General features: G+C 42.5%; 1 long non-coding RNA gene across 2 annotated transcripts; it reads left to right on the forward strand.

The window, feature by feature from the left end:
• The first annotated feature begins 2,725 nt into the window (after positions 1–2,725).
• LOC134618308 (uncharacterized) lies at positions 2,726–3,958 on the forward strand. Of its 2 annotated transcripts, none has more exons than XR_010091897.1 (3): positions 2,726–2,803; positions 2,882–2,938; positions 3,751–3,958. It is a non-coding gene; the product is annotated as an uncharacterized LOC134618308 (long non-coding RNA). The 2 variants fall into 2 exon arrangements; XR_010091898.1 differs by having other exon boundaries at positions 2,731–2,803; positions 2,885–2,938.
• The last annotated feature ends 9,160 nt before the right edge of the window (positions 3,959–13,118 follow it).

Here is a 13,118-nt window from a genome sequence, read left to right on the forward strand (position 1 = left end):
AAAATAAATCTGTCCCTTTTGGGCAGAATTAATTTGGTGAAGATGATTATTGCCCCTAAACTTCAGTACCTTCTTCACATGTTACCGATAGCAGTCCCACATAATTTGCTAAAGCTTTAGGGGCTAGGACTTGGGCTAGGACAGGTATCAATCAGGTGGCGGATTTATTTGGGCAGACTGGCATGAAATCGTTTGCAGAAATCAGACGAGAATTCAATCTGGATCCAAGGGAAATTTGGAGGTTTTTTCAAATAAGACACTGTATTAAAACCATTTTGAATAATAACCCAGACCCTCCATCTAGTATTCAGGAGATGTTTGCAGCTCCTGGCATTAATAGAATCAGGGCATCCAAATTCTACGGGATCTTCAGAGAGGCGCACTCTCCCAATTTGGGGGGATTGAGGCAGTGTTGGGAGAAGGATCTGGGTATCCAGATTTTAGAGGACACTTGGAAGAAGCTGGTTTCATCATGGTATGTTTGCTCACCTGAAACACAGTCTCAACTTATCCAGTACAAGTTGCTTCACAGAAATTACTGGACTCCCAGTAAATTAGTCAGGCTGAAGCTTGTGGATAATGACGCCTGTTGGAAATGTCAGGAGGAAGCCGGGACTCTAGTTCATATGTTGTACACATGTCGGAAAAATGATTATTTGTGGGACGGGATCATTAACTTGGTGAATGATATTTTTAAACTTAATCTCTCTAAATCTCCAGCTGTGTGTGTCCTGGGCCTGTTACCTGACAACAGTATTCTTTCAAAAAAACAGAGACTGTGGATGCGTCTGGCTTTCATAACAGGATGCAGGATAATACTGAGGCACTGGAAGTCATCCAGCCCCTGTTCTCTCAGGGAATGGACTGAACAAATGTCTAAGATGGCATCATATGAACGGGTTATGTACAGAATTAAGGGGAGAGAAGATATTTTTGAGCAGGTCTGCGGTCCTTTTTTGTTGTATATCGACAATGTCTCTTAGATATTGTGATAAGTGTTCTTTTGGGGGGGGGGGGGGGGGGGGGGGGGTTCATGTGTAGTTGGTATTTTTGTTGTTGTTCTTTTACTTTGAAAGTCAGCAGAGGGAAGAAATTGTCTAATGTTATCAGTGGTCAAGGTTATGTTTTATTTTTAGGCACCCGGGGGTTTAGCCCCCATTGATTTTGTTTTTGTTGATGTTTCCGGGGAGGCGGTTTATTTTTTTGTTTCTCCTGGTGTTTTTTTTTGTTTGTTTTTTTTTGTTTTTTGTTTTTGTTTGTTTGTTTGTTTGTTTGTCTTTAGTTATTGTTAGTCCTTATTTGTTGGTTGTTGTTAAGAAACGGACAGAGAACTGACAGTATGATTATTCCTGTTGTATATTTGTTAATGTTTCTGTCCATCCAAAATATGAATAAAAAAAAAAAAAAGAAACTGGGACATACACTGCATAAAATGTCTGACATTATCCATTGTCGTGCCCTCATGACAGAGGATGAAGCCCTAATCAAGTCCACTGATGCGTTCAAGAAGTTGTATGTCTCCAAATGGTCCGAGATATTGTCTCACCGTGCCTTGAACACATTGAGTGAGGCAAAGTTTAACAAGCCATCAACATTGCCCTTTACAGAAGATGTTCGGATTCTCCATCACTACCTTCATAAATCTACAGAAAGTGCCTTTTGCAGCTTGGAGAACGAAGCCACAGCTCAGAATTATGCCCAACTTGCACAAGTTACACTCTCACAAATCATTGTGTTCAATCGAAGACGTTCTGGAGAGGTTTCAAAGATGCGCCTCAAAAGTTTTCTTGAAAGAGACAAAACGGCACTCCACACAGATGTTGCCATGGGGCTCTCAGAAATGGAACAGAGACTCTGTAACTATTTCTGTAGAATAGAAATAATGGGAAAAAGGGACAGAAATGTTCCAGTTCTGCTAACACCAAGCATGCTGGATGCTCTGTCACTACTGGTTAGTAGGAGGCCTGACTGTGGTATTTGTGCCACTAATATGTACCTCTTTGCAAGACCCCGATCAATGAGTCATTACAGAGGAATGGACTCCTTGCGTGTTCATGCACACCATTGTGGAGCAAAGCAGCCCGAGTATCTAAGATCGACACAGCTCAGAAAACATGTTGCCACACTCTCACAAGTCCTTAATTTGAAAAACAATGAACTTGATCAGGGTGCAGATTTCCTGGGTCATGATATCCGCGTTCACCGCGAATTCTACAGATTACCAGTTCCCACAACACAGCTGGCCAAGATTTCCAAACTGTTTTTAACACTGGAAAAAGGACATCTTTCCCAGATCCAGGGGAAATCACTGGATGAGATCGAAATTGAAGGTTTGTATTGAAAGGAGCAAATATTAGGGCAGTAGTTGAATATTATGCTTTATCAACAGAATTAAAACCTAAAAGCACAGACCATTCTGTTAAATGTCCATGATTTAAGGTTCTTCTCTGTTGTTTCATCACTTTGCAACATTTGGCAAACTGCAGAGTGGTGGCCTTAAATAGTAAAACTATGTACTGTGGAAAAAGTATAATTTCCAGTATTTGTTCTGTATTTTGTCATATCTCGTTGTTAATGTGAGGTTTTTGGGGGGTTTGTGTTTGTGTTGGGGTTTTTTTTGTGTTTTATTCCCACAATTTCTCAGATAAAATTGCATTAAGTGATGCTGAAACAAAGGACAGTGAGAGTGAATCAGATGATGATGACACAGCACTCACAATGTCAGCGTGTGGCACCAGTGAGCCTGTACATGCAGTAGCTGATTCCACAAACACAGCGCAGCTCCAAGACACTGTAGATTGTGGTAAGTTACCACTAGCTTGATTTCTGTGGATAAAATGTTTGTTACAAATATTAAAACTTAATCAAATTGTGTAATCAGCAGATGAAGAACCACTCATAATGCCTGCAGCAAGTGAGACTGCTGCTCCCTCTGAAGGTAAGGGGTGCAGTTGGTTCTCTAAGCTTATGGAGACGTTCTTTGAGTCGTTCTACACTACCACAATGGATTTTAAAATCAAACAATGTCCATATGTGTTAAAGTAGACTTCCTGCTTTAATTCTAGGGATTTGACGGAATCATCACATCACAGCCATTATGCATAGTCTATTATTCTCAGAAGCTCAAGGGTAATTGTATAGCTGACAAACAATTTAATGACTGGGTGAGGCCTGTCTACAGACTACTTCATGGGACATACTATGGTGCTTGCATGATGCATTCTCATTATCCAGGTAAGTAAGTAAATAGGTTGATTCTGTTCATCTGAACGTAGTTTTTTCAGTGAGAGAAATGTTTCGTCACTTAGATGTTTGTGCTTTAAGGTTCTTGAATTGTTCATCATCTATTGTTTCATCACTTTGCAACATATGGCAAACTGCAGAGTGGTGGCAAAAAGTCACTTGGATGAGTGACAAAATGTTTCTCCCACTGAAAACGCTACATCCAGATTAACAGAATCAACGTTTTGGGATTTACTTACCTGGATGATTGAGCATGCATCAAGAGACTTTTATTCAACTTTTTATTCAGTCTTTTATTCACAGTGGAACACTAAATGTTGTCTCATTTTAGAAATTTGATACATTTTCAAAGAGAATTTTAGCTTGTTTTGATATTGATGGTACCAACACATTTCAGAAGTTAGGACAGGGTAGCATCCATTCTTTTAACAAGCAAATGATTTTTGGTTTTGTTTTTTTTTGTTTGGTTTGTTTGTTTTAACTATTACTACTTTATATATCTTCCAGATAAAAATGCTGCTCAATCCCACAATTCCCGAAGAGCTCCCAAAAACATGTGGTCCAAGGCTGAGGTTGCTGCAGTGATGAGGCATTTTAAAGACCACATAAACGAAGGGAAACTGGCCACCAAAAATGAATGCAGTCATTGCAAATTGGTAGAAGATCCGGTGTTGGCAGGAAGAACAGTTCAAAACATAAGAGATTTTGTAAGAAACAGAGGATTAACTGCAAAAAGGCAGAAAAAAATGAACAAAAATAACATTGCCGAACTGTTGTTAAAACTGACTTATTGTGCAGCAGGCTGCCTGATGTTCTGTTTAAAAAAAATAAAGTTCTTGTTAATTACAGAAGTAGTTTGTATTTCATAAATTTTTAATTTAATTTATTTAGTTTTTTTGACAGGTTCTTATTTTAATATATATTTTTTGACAGGTTATATTTAAAATAAAAAATATAAATGCATATTTTCTCCCCTTAATATTTACCTTTAAACTATTAAAATTCATTTTAAATGTTTTTAATTTTTCTGTTTTCTATATTTTTATATTTCTGTGGTTAGCGTGGGCATTTTTGTCCATAGATTTCTTTTTTATTGATGGTTAAAATTAATGTTCAGATCCAAGAACACTAATAAAATGATGTCCCAGTAATCCTGTGTCCTGTCAGATGTGTATTCATGGTAATGATGAGCTATTTAATAATGACATCATTGTCCCTTTAAAGTCCCGATATTGTTTTTTTTGGACCTCATAAAACACATCGTTGTCAAGTGGACAATGTCTCCACAAAACACAATAGAGTCTGGTTGGTGTGTATCAGTGTATCTAGACTTCTATAGGGAGTGTATTAGGTCTGAAGTGACCCAAATTTTTTTCAGATTTTTTCGAACACTTTAACCTCGCTCCCTTGGCTCTAAGTCCTCTGGAAACGGTAGTCCCCTTAAACCACCGCCGGGCGGATTGACGTAGTATAGTCCCGCCATACCACATAGACCCGTATGTGTGTGTGTATGTGTGTGTGTGTTTATCAGTCCAGTCCCTTTTTGTTGAGGAGACGGATGGCTTGTGGAAAAAAGCTGTTGCACAGTCTGGATGTTGAATGCTTCAGTACCTTTTTCCAGACGGCAGGTGTGTGAAGAGTGTGTGAGAGGGGTGTGTCCGATCAGCCATAATGCTGGTGGCTTTGCGAATGCAGCGTGTGGTGTAGATGTCCTCAATAGAGGGGAGAAAGACCCCGATGATCTTCTCTACTGTTCCCACTATCCGCTGTAGGGTCTTGCGGTCCGATATGGCATAGTTCCCAAACCAGACAGTGATGCAGCCGCTCAGGATGCTCTCGATAGTTCCTCTATAGAAGGTGGTCAGGATCGGTGGTGGAAGCTGGACCTTTCTCAGTCTTCTCAGAAAGAAGAGACGCTGTTGGGCTTTCTTGTGCAGGGAGCTGGTGTTGAGGGACCAGCTGAGGTCCTTCTCCAGGTGGACGCCCAGGAATTTGGTGCTGTCGACGATCTCCACAGAGGAGCCGTTGACTTCCAATACTTCTTGTTCTTCTTTACACTGAAGATAGTTCTTAAAGACTATTCTTATCTGCAGAAAAAAATATTGGTGCAAGAAGAACAGAGAACAAAATATGAGCTCAGGAATGAGGAAAATTTATTGTAGTCACAGAGATCCTTAACAGGGAGGAGTTAAGGATCCAAACCATCTTTATTCATAAAGCACTTTAAAATACCCAGCACAGGACCAATACAATAAAACAAAATAGTAAAAAAAATACACAAAAATTAAAACAGCCCTATATTTAAAACAACATAAAACAGCATAGAATCAAATAATAAACAAACAAACAAACAGAAGAGGCCTGTCTTATCTCTAAAGGCAGATTGTTCCACAGCACAATCTCCTCTAAGTTTATGCTCACTTCTGATTACATTAAGGGACAGTTATCAGCTGGCATCTAAATACACATTTAGGGCGACCAAAAACCATCACCTCAGTCTTTTTGTCATTGAACAGATTTCTCCAGAGGAGAGATGCATCAGTACAAACGATTTCATCCTTTTAACCTGAACTCTGTGAACGGCTTAATGTTCGTTGTGCTAAAGAATAGAAAACATTATTTCCCATCAGACCATGAGCAACATTCAGGCATGTAACACAGTAACACTTTTATTCTTTACATATTCAGCAGAGAGAGTTAGCTGTGTGCACTACTAAAAAAAGGCTGTTCCAATTCTCAGCACCGCTCCTCTCTTTCCCTGAGTCCTTAGTAATTCTCCTTCCCACGATGACGTTTTCCTCGAGGCCAAGGAAAAGGTTTAGGGAATGGAGATAGGCGCTAATTTTGAAATAACAACCCACGTGGTTATGTTGCGCAGCTGAGTCACGTGACCGCACAGCCACAAATCACAGCAGAGCCGGGAAAAGGGGGCGGAGCAAAGTGTGTGTGCAGGAGAGGAGTCGAGCAGAGAGAGCTGCTTTTTCATGAAACGGAAGTAAAGTAGTAAATTTACAGGAACATATACCACTACCGACGTTTGGATCGATATCTGCATCGATCTGCCCACCCTTGTCTCCTGGATTGTAGCTGAGATCAGCGTGAACCACGTGGGTCTCTGCTCCCTGATCTGTTTCCTGTGTTTGGAAAGACTTTGAGCTTCATCACGGAGTTTCTCTCGGTTTGTTTGCTCATCTAAAGGTAAGCACCGAGCTAACTTTAATGTGGGTTCAGTTTATGTTGAGTTTATCTCTGTTGAGAATAATAGATTGCTTGGTATACAGTGGAGTTAGACAGACTGTAGAGTTCGTGATTGATTGGAACATTATATTATGGCGGTTGCTAGGGGGTAAGAATACATATAGAAAAGTAGTCTTGGAATATGAACAAAAGGATGGGGTGCAGGTAGACTTGTAGTCAAGACCGCCTAATCCGAGACCAAGACAAGACCAAGTCGAGACGAGACCAAGACCGAGACAAAAAAAGTCTTTAAACTGCAGCCAGATGCTGCTTCGTTTACAGGTGTCAGGCATATTTATGTGTTTTTGCTTTCGCACAGCCCTCCTCACTGCTGTCTACTGTCTCACTCACTTACTGAGAGGACAGACGCACGCTCCACTTGACTGTCACGTCTCTCACCCTCTCTGTTTTTCACATAATGATATTATCCTGTCCAGTCGTAAAGTCTGACGTCACTAGCCGTGTCTGACCGCGGTCAAGTGAGCCGTCATTTGTGAGCCGCGGTCAAGCCAGCCGCATCTTCTCCGCCGCATAAATTTCCTTGCGCTTTTACACCACTCTTTACGGTAGCGCCTTTTCGCTTTATATCCCGATTGAAAGCCTAGACCCACGCGCACGTGCACGCGCGCGAACACTCACACGTGCACGCGCGCACACAAATTGAAATGGAACAGCCCAATACAACCATCATGACAGTCTGGTTGTATATTCAAAAATTCATTAAAAATCATCCTTAGTAGTTGAGGTCCCACTTTCAACGCATCCCTCCTCTGGGACACCTACTGTACCTCTGTGCCAAGTTTCATCAAGATTTACTGTAGAATTCTTCAGATATTAGAGGACATTTATATTCATTTCAATACAGTCAATACAATAGAATTATGTAATTTTCAAAAAATTCATTAAAAATCATCCTTAGTAGCTGAGGTCCAACTTTCAACACATTGGGCCAGGTTTCATCTCAATCCGCTGCATCAATAATTGTTTAATACTGATGGATCAAAAGTTTTGCTGAGAGAGTCATGACAGGACAGCATATTTGCTTGTCTTCACTGACTCGCTTTGAAATCCAGATTTTAATTTTGGAATATTAATGGTAAATGGCCTGTATTTATATTATTTTATTATTTATACTGTATTTATTGCGCTTTACTGGTCCCTAAGGACCCCAAAGCGCTTTACATATCCAGTCATCCACCCATTCACACACTGGTGATGGTAGCCTAAAGCAGATAACTCGTTTGTGTGTGTTTGATCAGTTGAAGTCTTTGTTGTGGAGTCTGACAGCAGTAGGGAGGAAAGACCTGCATAATCTCTTTGTCCCACACCGTGGGTGCCGCAGCCTGCCACTGAAGGAGCTGTTCAGTGCTGTTAGAGTTTCCTGCATGGGGTGGGAGGGATGAAAGCTTAGCCACCATTCTCCTGTCACTCGCCACCTCCACTGGGTCCAGAGGGCATCCTAGAATAGAGCTGGCCCTGCGGATCAGCCTGTTCAGTCTCTTCCTGTCCCCAGCAGAGATGCTGCCGCACCAGCAGACCACACCATAAAAGATGGCTGCAAAACATGCTGTAGGTATTACAGGTACTGTGCTGCAGTGGTTTGTATCATATCTATCTAATAGACTCCAATTTGTTCATGTAAATGGAGAGTCTTCTTCACATGCTGAGGTTAATTATGGAGTTCTACAGGGTTCAGCGCTAGGACCAATTCTGTTTACATTATACATGCTTCCCTAAGGCAGCATCATTAGAAGACATAGCATACATTTTCACTGCTATGCAGATGACACCCAGCTCTATCTATCCATGAAGCCAGATAACAAACACCATTTAGTTAAACTGCAGGAATGTCTTAAAGACATAAAGACCTGGATGGCCGCTAACTTTCTGCTTCTTAATTCAGATAAAACTGAGGTTATTGTCCTCGGCCCTGAAAATCTTAGAAATATGGTTTCTAACCAGATTCTTACTCTGGATGGCATTACCTTGGCCTCCAGTAACACTGTGAGGAACCTTGGAGTCATTTTTGACCAGGACATGTCCTTCAAGGCACATATTAAACAAACATGTAAGACTGCTTTCTTCCATTTGTGCAACATCTCTAAAATTAGAAATATCCTGTCTCAGAGTGATGCTGAAAAACTAGTTCATGCCTTCATTACTTCATACTTCATTACTATATATATATATACGGTATTTTTTTTTCATTTCAGGCGATAACGATATACATCACGATATAAGCCAAATAACTATATTTGTAAGATTTAAATGTGCTGTTGCTCACAAGTAAAATGTGAAATAATCAGCAGCTTGTTTTAATTTAAATATTTATTTTCCATAATAAGTTCAACAGGGTAGATGTACTTAATGAACATGAGAGTTTTTCAGATAAATAAAGGCAAATATTGCAAACTACACAAAAGGCAGCTGTTAAAGCATTTAAGTTTCAAAATAGAACAAACAAAACAGACTACTAAATTGTCAATTCCACTTAGAAACAAAATTTTAATTCTAAAAATAAATCTTCGTTTGTTTTACAGAAGAACAGACAAAATTGACTAACTTTTGTCAATATCAAATAAACTGAGAACTAAAAAGAAATTCTCAATTTCTCCTTGTTGTATAGCTTAGCTTTTAAAACAGTTTTGTTTTTTTGTTGTTTTTTTTGCCTGTCCCGTTTGGCTCTTTTGCCATCAGAATTATTGTCTAAAGGTGAAGAAAGATGCCCAACGGATTTACTTTACCAAATGGACCATCCCAGCCTTGCCATAATGGTCTATTTGATTCACCTTTTATTGTTTATTTCATTTTCACTTGCTGAATACGGGGCAGACTTGACTGGGGGAAAGAAAGAGGGAAAGAAAAACAGCTGAGAAGAGAGACGTGGAAAAAAGGGCAAAAAACAAAAACCAACAGAATAAGCAGACAAAAAATACATATATCGATCACCTGGATCACCTTTTGAGAAAGAAAAATGAAAACAAGCAGAAGAAAACAAGAGTAATAGAATAAACAACATCACAATGATATATGGGAATATGACAGTAAATACTAAATATTAAACATTATTGTGCAGCACAAAAGATCGACAGCGCACAGTGTGCTTTGAAGTAGGAGCCAAAAAGGGTGTAGTTTGTGCGTGCGATCACCCGTGTGTACACCTGTGAGCGTGAGCGCGAGCGCGCTTGTTTTTAAAAGGTTCATTCATGTAATGATCTGCTAGAGGGTGTGGGGGGCCACTGCCCCGTCCTCCAGGGCATGAAGCAGGTATGGAGGAGATCAAAACTCCAGACGTCCAGAGGCCCCCAGAACACAAGAGACCAAGGAAGACCAACAGAGGGGCAGCCGCGCCACTATCCCAGAAAGAGCTGAGGAGAGTCCCGGATGAGGGGTCACTAAGCAGCCGCGGAGCAGAAGCCAGGGGGGGTTGCAGTGACATGCTCGTGAGCTCCGCTGGCAGCCAGCTGTGCCTGAGTGACCGAGCCCCAGGCCGAGAGGCCGAGGGCACCCCACCCCCGAAGTGGTCCGAGCGAGCCCCAGGCTCCAGGCCCCGGCAAGAAGCCACCAAGGAGTGAGCCGGTGTGTACCTGGACGCCCATCCCCGGACACAAAGAACCACCAACGCACCGATGTCTGAGGGCGTCCGCCACCGGCAGGGGAAGTGGTGGGGGGAGATAGGCCTCCAAACCTTGGATGGCCTGAGATGTCCCCAGAGAGGTGGCGTCTGATACCCAACCTGACATATAGACACAGACATACAGGTCCTTCTCAAAAAATTTGCATATTGTGATAAAGTTCATTATTTCCTGTAATGTACTGATAAACATACGACTTTCATATATTTTAGATTCATTACACACAACTGAAATAGTTCAAGCCTTTCATTGTTTTAATATTGATGGTTTTGGCATACATAACTCATGAAAACCCAAAATTCCGCCCCGACTCCGCAGCAGCAGGGAGGCCCCACATTCCAGACCCCAGTTGAGCGGCCAACTCCTCCTCCCAGCCCCCCCCGCTCCGGCAGGCCGCAGAGAACAGGGGTGTGAGAAGACTCCAAACCTCCCTCCACCCGCTCATATGTAGTGTTGATGTATGTGTGTTCTAAGGTGCATTTAAAACCCAGGAGGCATGGAGCTACCTGCCAGAGCAAGCGCATAGCCCCTCCTGCTGGCCCTCAATGTCTACGTGTATTTAAAATTGAGAGGTGGGCAACGACGCCAGGGGTGAGGTGTACACCCTGATGGTAATTTGGAGTCCGTGTTGCGTGCCCACCCCCAAGATCCTATATGTATGTGTTATGAGAGCGTGAGTAATGTGAATGTCTAAGTTCTGAGATAAAATTGAGGCAGAGGCAGCCAGAAGGGGACGGGGGGGGGGGGGGGGGGGGGGAGATGCCTCCTCTGCACCCTAGTGACACACCCCTACCCCAAGGCCCTGCATGTGAGGGTGATTGTGGTGGAGCGGGAAGAGGGAGGCAGCTGGAGATGGGGAGGGAAGTAAGGGAGGGGCAAGTGACCCCTCCCTGGGGCCAGCTCCCCCACTGACCCCAGTAGGCACCCCCATACTCCGCAACCCACCAGGGAAAGGGGGCCCAGGCCCATCCGGACCGGGGCTCAGTGCAGCAGCGCTGCCCGGCCCCACAGAGTCCGGGACAGCCCACACAACCCACCACAGAGAAAACTACACCCACCCCATCATCCACTCATCTTCCAGACTACACAAGAAAATAGACGCCCAGGCTGAGATCTTCCTCCACCTCCCCTGTATCTCCTCCTCCTGCAGAGAAAGTTCCTGAAGAGAGGAAAGCTCCTGCAAGATGTGACAACCTCCCCCACCAGTTGAAGAGCCCTCCAAGTGGCTCGATGCACCAGCGGCACCCTGCGCCAGGGCTGTGCCCCCATGCACCCACCCGCCCACAACCCCGGCAACACACCAACCAGGACCCAAGCCCCCGAGGCCCAGCCAGGGCCCCAGCCCAGAGACAGAGCGCCCCCAGAACCTCACGCCTGTCCCGGACCCACCCAGGGGCAGCCAGGCTACCAGGTCAGTAACCCACGTCCGTCAGCACAGACCCTCCCCTAGCCCCACTGCATGCAGCCAGGAGGAAACGGTCACCTAAGAGCCAACAGAGCCCTTAATAGGCCATGACCGCTACCCCGGGTTGAGCCCCCCAAGGAAGATGCTCCTGGGGAACCCCCCGATGCCCTAAGCCTGTCCCTACCCCCACACCAATCACAACAGTGAAGGTGGGACCAAACTATGACCCCCACCCCCACTAGGTGATGGAGTTAATCAAAGGAGCCCAGAGCAATTGATCTGATGTGGTGGCAGAGGCTGTATGGAGACTAATGTAATCTAATAGATAATTTCTATATTGGTTAGAATTAAGATTACTTTTATTTTTCCAGTTCATGAGGACTGTTTTCTTGGCTATGCATAGAGCAGTGAAAACCATATGGGCTATATTCTTTTCTGAAGTGACATTATCTAAGCTGCCCAACAAACACACTAAAGGGGAAGTTGGAATGTTACATTTCAGACACTTTGATAAGTCTTCACATATCTCGCGCCAAAACTTCTGAACTGGTGGACAGAACCAAAGAACGTGGATATAATTGTCCGGTGAATTGATTTGGCAGTGTGAGCAGTTGTTGGTAGACGTAAAGCCCATCTTGAACATCCGATGACCTGTATAGTGCACTCTATGTAGTATTTTGTATTGAATTAATTGAAGACTGGGATTTCTAATTAGATGAAAGGTTTTTAAGCAAATCTGAGACCAGAAGTTTTGGTCTAAGTTAACTGATAAATCCGCTTCCCATTTTGCAATAGGAAGTGATATTGATTCATCTGTTTTAGAAAGCATTCTGTAATTTTGGATAGTAATTTGGGAGTTTTAAGAGTAAGAAATTGAGCCACACTTGGTGGTGTTTGTAGTTCAACTTGACCCGGTTTAAATTTCTTTTTTACTATGGATTTAATTTGTTGATATTCTAAAAATCTTTTCTTGTTGATCCCATATTGTGTAACTAGTCTGTCAAATGAAATAAATTCTGTTCCATCTAGTATGTGTTCTAAATATTTGATTCCTTTACCACTTCAATCTGAAAAGTTTATCATATTATTGTTTTGTAATATGTCAGGGTTGTTCCAGATAGGTGTACGTTTGCATGGGATTAATGAAGACGCTGTCAACTTCAGAAACTCCCACCATGCTGCCAGAGAAGAGCTAATGTTGACGCTTTTGAAGCATTCATGTCGTTGGATGTTTGAACTGATAAATGGTAGATCTGGAATCTCTAGATTATTGCAAAGTTCTTGTTCTACATCTAGCCAAGGTTCATCTAAGAGGGTATGTTTTAGCCATCCTGAGATAAACTGAAGCCTGTTGGCTAAGAAGTAGTGCTGAAAGTGAGGTAGTTCTAATCCTCCTTTATCCTTGGTCTTTTGTAGTGTTTTTAAGCTTAGTTTTTAGCTTAAGGGGTTTATTTTTCCAAAGGAATTTGGACATATATGAATCTAGAGATCTGAACCAATCTTGTGGTGGTTTAGTTGTGATCATTGAGAATAAATAATTTATTTTTGGTAATACCATCATTTTTATAGCGGCAACTCTTCCCATGAGTGATATGGGT

The sequence above is a fragment of the Pelmatolapia mariae genome, linkage group LG3_W (assembly GCF_036321145.2).
Source record: "Pelmatolapia mariae isolate MD_Pm_ZW linkage group LG3_W, Pm_UMD_F_2, whole genome shotgun sequence".
Taxonomy (NCBI): domain Eukaryota; kingdom Metazoa; phylum Chordata; class Actinopteri; order Cichliformes; family Cichlidae; genus Pelmatolapia; species Pelmatolapia mariae.